The sequence below is a fragment of the Arachis hypogaea genome, chromosome 15 (genome assembly GCF_003086295.3).
Source record: "Arachis hypogaea cultivar Tifrunner chromosome 15, arahy.Tifrunner.gnm2.J5K5, whole genome shotgun sequence".
Classification (NCBI taxonomy): domain Eukaryota; kingdom Viridiplantae; phylum Streptophyta; class Magnoliopsida; order Fabales; family Fabaceae; genus Arachis; species Arachis hypogaea.
Genome location: NC_092050.1, coordinates 102,297,247 through 102,305,119, shown reverse-complemented (window position 1 = coordinate 102,305,119; position 7,873 = coordinate 102,297,247).

The window sequence follows — 7,873 nt, the reverse complement described above, 5'->3', positions numbered from 1 at the left end:
TCCTGATTCCTCTCCTGCAGTGTGGTTCCGAACCTTAGGGTGATAGCATTAATGCCACCCTTTGGATTGGGTAATGGTTGAGAGGGGATTCCACTGGAGCTCAAGGGCTGGTTATTGGAGTTATTCATTGATCCAATCTGTGAGACAAGAGCTTGCAGGGTAGAGTTCAGACCATTTAGTGTAGCATAAAGGTTATTTTCCATGGTCTGTTGTCTCCGATCAATAGATTGTAGTAAGTCGTCATTAGAAGATGAGGAAGGATAAATGAGTTGAGAGGTCTGCTGTTGGTTATTCTGTGGTCCTTGGGATTGCCTCAGGTGAGGTGCTCTGTAAGGCTGGTTCTGGTTCTGCTGCCTGTTGTTGTTGTTATTCCACCTCTGATTTCCCTGATTGTCTTTGCTTCTTCTGTTGTTGTTGTCCCTCCAATTCTGGTTAGAATTGTCTTGCCATCCTTGGCTGTAATTGCCACCTTGATTGTATCCTTGGTTGGGACGGTCACAGAAGTTATGAGTGGCTGCCACGGTGTTGTCTTCCTGCTAGAGCTGCAGGCATTCATCAGTATAATGGCTATAATCAGCACAGATTCCGCAAACTCTCTGTGGGACTAACTGTTGGCTTTGCTGTGGTGGAGAAGGTTGAGCTTGCTGAACTTGTTGTTGATTCAATTGCATCTGCCTCAGCAAGTTGGTCATTTCACAGATACTCTGAGTTAGAGCAGCAGTCTCTCTGATAGAGGATACTTCTGCAATGGCTTTTGAGCGGCCTTGCTTCTGCCTGTGATTCTGAGTAGATTCAGCTAAGTCTCTGATTAATTGCCATGCCTCATCAGTGGTCTTGTACTTTTTCATAGACCCATTGCTAGCACTTTCCAATGTGGTCTTATCTTGGGGCCTCATGCCCTGTGTGATGTAACCGAGCAACACTATCTTGTCAATCATATGGTGGGGGCATACTTCCAGAAGATTATTGAATTGATCCCAGTATTCATAGAGAGTCTCGGATTCGTCCTGAATAATCATGGAAATATCTTTCATCAGTTTATCAGTAACTTCAGTTGGAAAGAATTTTTCCAAGAATTCTCTTCTAAGTGTATCCCAGTTGGATACAGTTGCTGCAGGTTGAGTGTAGTACCACTCTCTTGCCTTTCCCTCAAGAGAAAACGGGAAAGCTTTCAACAAAATTGAAGTTTTACCTGCACCATCACGCCTGACAGTAGAACAGGCTGCTTGAAAATCTCTCAGGAGCTTGATAGGCTCTTGAGCAGGTAAGCCATGAAACTTGGGCATCAAATTGAGCAGTGCGGTCTTTATTTCAAAGTCTGTAGCCATCGCTGGATGATGCGCTTGAAACGGTTGCATTGTAAAATCAGGGGCTCCAGCCTCCTGGATAGTAACTCTCCTAGGTTCTGCCATGTCACCTACACATAAATCAACCGAATCAGGAAGTGAACGCGTCATCTAGCGAAAGAAACAAGTAGCTCATAGTAGCAAGATAAAATAAAATGCAAATAAATAAATTCCAATTAATAACTTTAGCACTCTATTGCAATTCTCCGGCAACGGCGCCAAAAATTGACGTGGCAGAAATTGGCAAATTAAGAATTGTTATGAGATATGCGTTGCAAGTATAGTTCTTAATCAACCAGAAATCTGCTTATCAATTTAGAAGGGTTGTCACAAAAATTAAAATTAAAATACTGGGAGTATGAATCCCAGGTCATCTCCCAACGAGTTGCAGAAATGTGTGCTATTTTATTAATCAGATGTTTTCAAAAAGAGTTTGAGTAGAATAAACAGGAAATTAAATTGGAGAAATTAAGTAATTTAAATAAAAGCCTTGACTGGGAGTAGATTAGTTGGAAGCCCTATTCTTGTTGCAGTACTCTCAAGATTAATTGATAATTGAAGGTTGTTCTGTTTAGTTATCCTTTACTAGGTAAGGGAAGGTCAAACAAGTTGGGATGCTGTTTCTATTCACAAGGCCCAATCCGCTCAATTGAAAAGGATTAGTGTTAGTGATTAGAGAGCATTCCAACAATAAACCCAATTACAATTTTTCTTTTAAGCACCCCAACTCAAGGGTTCCTTTCAATTAACTCCCCATCAAGTTAAGGAACTACTCGCTCATTGTGAATGTAGAACTCATAACATAAGAAAGGGAATTAAAGGAAGACATGATAAATAAAACTCAAAGGAATCAATTAAAAATAAAAGTAATTCTTGTATTAATAAATTCTAAAATAATCCAATAGTAAAATTGAGTAAATTAAATGACATGGAAGAGTAAAGCCAAGTGAAGAAAACAAAGTAGAATGATGAAGTCTTGATGAGGTAATAACTGTTCTCAATATCCCAATGCAAAAAGCAAAATAAAATCCTAAGAACTATGAATGTGTAGAGAGAGAAAACCTAGAGGAGGATTAAAACTAGATCTAAAAACTAAAAATTGTGTAGAATGAATATTGTTGTTGGTTTCTGCATGTCCTCTGGCTCTAGTCTGCTTTTCCGGGCCAAAAACTGGGTCAAAACAGGGCCCAAAATCGCCCCCAGCAAATTCTGCAGATTATGCAGATCGCACACGTCACGCGATCGCGTTATTCATGCGGACGCGTCATTCGGCATTTTGCTTTGCCACGCGGGCGCGTCGTCCACGCCTCCGCGTCACTTGTGCTATTCCAATCCACGCGGTTGCATGAGCCAAAGTAATACTTGATGCTATTCCCTTCATGTAATTAAGAGAGGCAAAGGGTATATCAACTAATACTTGATGCAAGAGTAAAGTGAAAGCATAAGTGAATAACATGAAGAGCATGTTGCATCAAGTTCAAGCAAGAATTGACACGAACAAGATTAGTGATAAGCATGAAAGCATTTGGTCCCATCCTAACTCAATGATAATGAAGTACAAAAAACAAAGAATAATGAATTAGGAAGGACTAAAGCACTAATCTTGTGTGTGGAACAAATATGACCATTAATGCTAAACAAGTCACGAAGCACCAAAACAATACAAGAAATTCTCAACAATTGAGTAAGAGAATTTAACACCATTATTAAAATGAGTAACTTAGAAAATAAAATAATACTAAGCTATAAAAATAAAATTAAAATGCAATGAATGAAAATAAGCAAATGCAATAAAAGAAAATGGAAGAAAAGAAAAAAAATTTTAGTATTTTATTTATTTATTATTTTTTTAATTTTTTTTTTTTTGGAGAGAGGGAAAAGAAGAAAAGAAGAAAGGAAGAAGAGAGAAGAAGAAAGGTAGAAAGAAAGAAGAAGAAAATAAAAAAGAAAAAGAAAGAAAGAAGAAAGGAAAAAAACAGGGTGCAATCCACGCATAAGCGTCACCCACGCTTAAGCCTGGATTGCAGCAGGGACAATCGACGTGTAAGCGTCGCCCACGCTTACGCGTGGAATGCAAAAAGTGCAGGTAATGCGTAAGCGTCACCCACGCTTATGCGTGGGTCTTCGCACAAAACCAACACAATTTTAGCACAACTCTCTGGTTTTTGTACCAGGAGGCTCAAAATGCCAAACGACGCATAAGCGTCACCCATGCTTACGCATGGATTGTCCACTTTTTTTTTAAAGAAGGCTAAAACAGAATTTAACACTCTCCTAACCTATAAACATTCTAAATTACCCAAAATTCAAATTTAACAACAAATATTTGGTTTTTGAAAAATTTTCAAAAACAAACAAAACTTATACTACAAGCAAAACACAATTCAACAACAACTAACCTACAACTTAAGGAACAAATCTAATCAAACAACTAACAACCAAAACACTAAAACAAAAATATGCAAAGAATAAAACTACCTAACAATGGCAACCCAATTCATTCATTAATTATATATACAAGAGAATGGAAAGAGTTTACCATGGTGGGGTGTCTTCCACCTAGCACTTTTAGTTTAAGTCCTTAAGTTGGACATTTGGGAGGCTCCTTGTCATGGTGGTTTATGCTTGTACTCATCCTTGAACCTCCCAGAATGCTTGCTCCTCAATTGGTTGTCAGAATTTCCAACCATCTTAACCAAGCTTGGGGAAAGTTCTTTCCAAGATATGAGCTCCCAAAATTGGTCTTCATGCTGTGATCTGGGATCCCATATCTTATTTTCACACCCATCTTCTAATTGATCATCATGATTCAACTTGGGTGGTAGGCACATAGAATTCTCCTTAGAGCACCAAATTCTCCTTCTAGACCCATACAATTTTGCATTCCTTCAACCATGGGATCTATGCCTCGACGGTTCAACCATTATGAGCCTAACATTGTTTTTCCCACTACTACACAATTCTCTCATACTCTTAACTCCACAAAGAGCTCTAAGTTGACCATCATTTTCAATCAAACCACATTCAAGTGAAAAAGTAAAGCTTAGGGATAAGAATTTTACCCACTTGAATGTTGTGTTGGATGGTGACTTAAGAAGGGGTGGTTCCAATGATCTTGCAAGCTCCACTCCCTTGTGCTCTTCCATGATTACCTCCACCTCTTTACAACTTTCCTCAACTTCAACGTCTTCCTCTTGGTGGCTCTCTTTCAATTTAATCTCTTCTTCATTGCCTACCAAGGGCATGGGAGGTTGTGCTTCTTCTTCTTTAATCTCAATTTCAAGCCCAATGGGTGGGGATTCAATTGTAGATAAGAAATTCTCAATGATTGAATCCATCTCTTGATCAACCTCTTCCAATCTTTCATCATTCATACTATGCCTTGGAAGTTGCACATTATCCTCCTCAACATCATTTTCAAGTTCAATGGAAGAAAGATCAACAACTTCCACAAAATCATTAACAACATCACTTGGTGTGGAAGTGTTCTCAAGCTTGAAATCCACCTCTTGTTCAACTTTCTTTAGCTCTTCAAACACTTCTTCTTTTTCAACAATCTCTTTTTCCTCCACTTGTTGCAAGACATACCCCCTCTCCTTGTCCTCATTTTGGGATTCTAAAATCTTCTTCCTACACCACTCTTCGGTTGATTTCTCACATTTATCCGTAGAGGTGCTTTGCTTGTTGCATGAGTCCCATGATTCGAAGGTGGCTTTAATTTTGGCAAGGTTAGCCATGATATCTTCGTATGTCTTTTGGGCTTCCTCTTGCTCTTTTTGACGGACGATTGCTTGGAGCCAATCCATTGCTTCTTGTTCCGCTTGACTAGTATAATTAGGATCATATTGCTCTTGGATTGATGGATATGGGTATTCTTCCATGGAGGGTTATGGTGAAAAGGGGAATTCATTTTGTGGTTAAAAGTTATCATACATGGGAGGTGATTCATCTTGGTAAGAATAGTGAGGTGGTGGTTCTTGAGGGTATTGGTTGTGGAATTGGGGTGGTTCTTCATATGGTTCATATGGTTCACAAGATGGTTAGTATGGTGGATATAGGTTGGGGTCATACCGAGGTGGTTGGTGGTATGAGACTTGTGAGTATGATGGTTCAAAACCATGTTGAGGAGGTGGTTCATAGGCATATGGTGGTGGTTGTTGACAATCACAATAAGGGTCACCACATCCACTAGAGTGATATGCATTAGATTGGAATTATACCTATAGGAAACCGGAGGTTGTTGTTGCCAAGAGGAGTGATCAATCCCTTGAGGATCCTCCCATCTTTGATTGTTCCATCCTTGATGCATATTACCATTGTAGCTCCCATTTCCTACAACATAATTTGAGCCAAACTCATAGCCAAAGGGGTGAGAATTCATAATAGCAAATAAAAACAAAAGCTAACAAAAACAAGCAACAAAGTCCTAAACCAAACAAAAACTAACAAACAAGCAAAAAGGCAAACATATTCACATATTCACAATAGCCAATAACATAGCACCATTGCAATTCCCTGGCAACGACGCCATTTTGATAATGAGAAATTGTCGTGTCGGTCTAGAATTTCTCTTATAGAAATAAGAACTTCGTTGTAAGTATAGCTCCAAATCAACAAACAATTCTCACATAAAAAATTTAAGTTGTCACAAGTACAAACCCCAATAAAAATTAACCGAAGTACTTAAACCTCAGGTCGTCTCACAAGGAATTGCAATGAAGTGATCAATTATTGGCTATGAAGAAACAAGGGGGTTTGATTTGTAATTGGCAAGGAAATATAAAGGGTTAAGTATAATTTTGGTCTCCAACGTAGAGGTCAAAAATTGGAATCGTCCCTAACTTTTTTTTTGCTACAAAATGGTCCCCAATGTTTCAGTTTATTTTAAAATCGTCTTTTTTACTAATTTTATTTTTTTATTACTAAATTATCCCTCAATAAAAAATTATAAAATAAAATAAATAAATAAAAGAAAGAAAGGGATACAGAAGGGGGGTGGGGAGAGAGAAAAGGGGGGCGTGAGAAAAGGGGGGAGGAGGGGGAGGAGGGGGAGAGAAGGGGGACCGCCGCATCACCGCACCGCTGTGCTGCCGCCTGCCGCACCGCACCACCACCAGCTGCTGCTGCTTCTTCTTCTTCTTCTTCTTCTTCTTCTTCTTCTTCTTCTTCTTCTTCTTCTTCTTCTTCTTCTTCGCCGCCTTTCGGCCTTGCCGTCCTGCCGCACCGCTCCAGACCACCGCACCACCACCAGCTTCTTCTTCTTCTTCTTCTTCTTCTTCTTCTTCTTCTTCTTCTTCTTCTTCTGTGAATTGGATTTTTTGTGAAATTTTAGATTTTTTTGTGAAATTTGTTGTGGAATATTGTTGTTACTAAAATTTAAATTTAGAATATTGTTGTTGCTGAATATATTGATTATTGTGATGGTACAAATTTGTGATTATTTTTTCTGATGATGATGATGATGAAGCCATGATGATAATGGTGGTGGTGGTGGTGGTGGGATCTTGATTATTTTGGGGAAAGTTATGATAAAGATGATGATGACCATGATGATACTGATGGTGGTGGTGGTGGTTCTGGGTGGCATAGGCTTCTGTTCTGGTGGTGGTGGGGTGGTGGTGGTGGTGGTTGTTTTAGGGGTGAAGGGAGAAGGGTATTTTTGTCCGAGGGATGATTTTAAAACAAACTGAAACTTTGGGGACCATGTCGTAGCAAAAATAAATTTGGGGACAATTTTGATTTTCGACCTTTACGTTAGGGACCAAAATCATACTTAACCCAAATATAAAAGCAAGAAAGTAAACAACAAGAACTAATAAAGTAAAGGAAAGAACTCTTGGCTAGACATAGGTAATTAAGATCACCATCATTGTCTACAAACCATACATTGATAATTATGAGGGACCAACCCATTAAGTCTACTCCTATGCTTGAAGTAAGTATTATGTCTACCTCAATGCATTAAGTATGTCAAATAGGCTTGATCAACATCAATCCATAAGTCCTAACCTAGCTACTAATTGACTTAGTAGTAGGCTAAAGTCAATGGTTATCAAATTGACCACATAGGGTTCTCAAATCACCAATTCAATGAGACCCAATGACTCAAGGTCACTCAATTCCCTTAGCCTAGGCCAAGAGTCAAGAAAAACTACTCAAAAACTAGTGGAAACATTTTATCAAACACCTAGTGTGCAATAAAAGTAAACATCACAAAATGCAAGAATTAGTGAAACCCATAACTAACACAAGCAAGAGATCCACAATAGCAAGTGAGGTAAACATAAAAGAAGACATGGAAACACAGAATTGCATTAGAAGAAATCAAGATCCAACAATTGTTCATCAACATAAAAGAGAGCAAAATAAGAAATTAACAAGAGAAACTAAGAAGATTAAGACAACCAAACACTAAAATATAAGGAAAATTGAAATCAAAATAAGAATTGAAAGATAAATTTGAGAGATTAACCTAACTTCACCCTAATTTCTATCCTAAATCTAGAGAGAGGAGAGAGCCTCTCTCT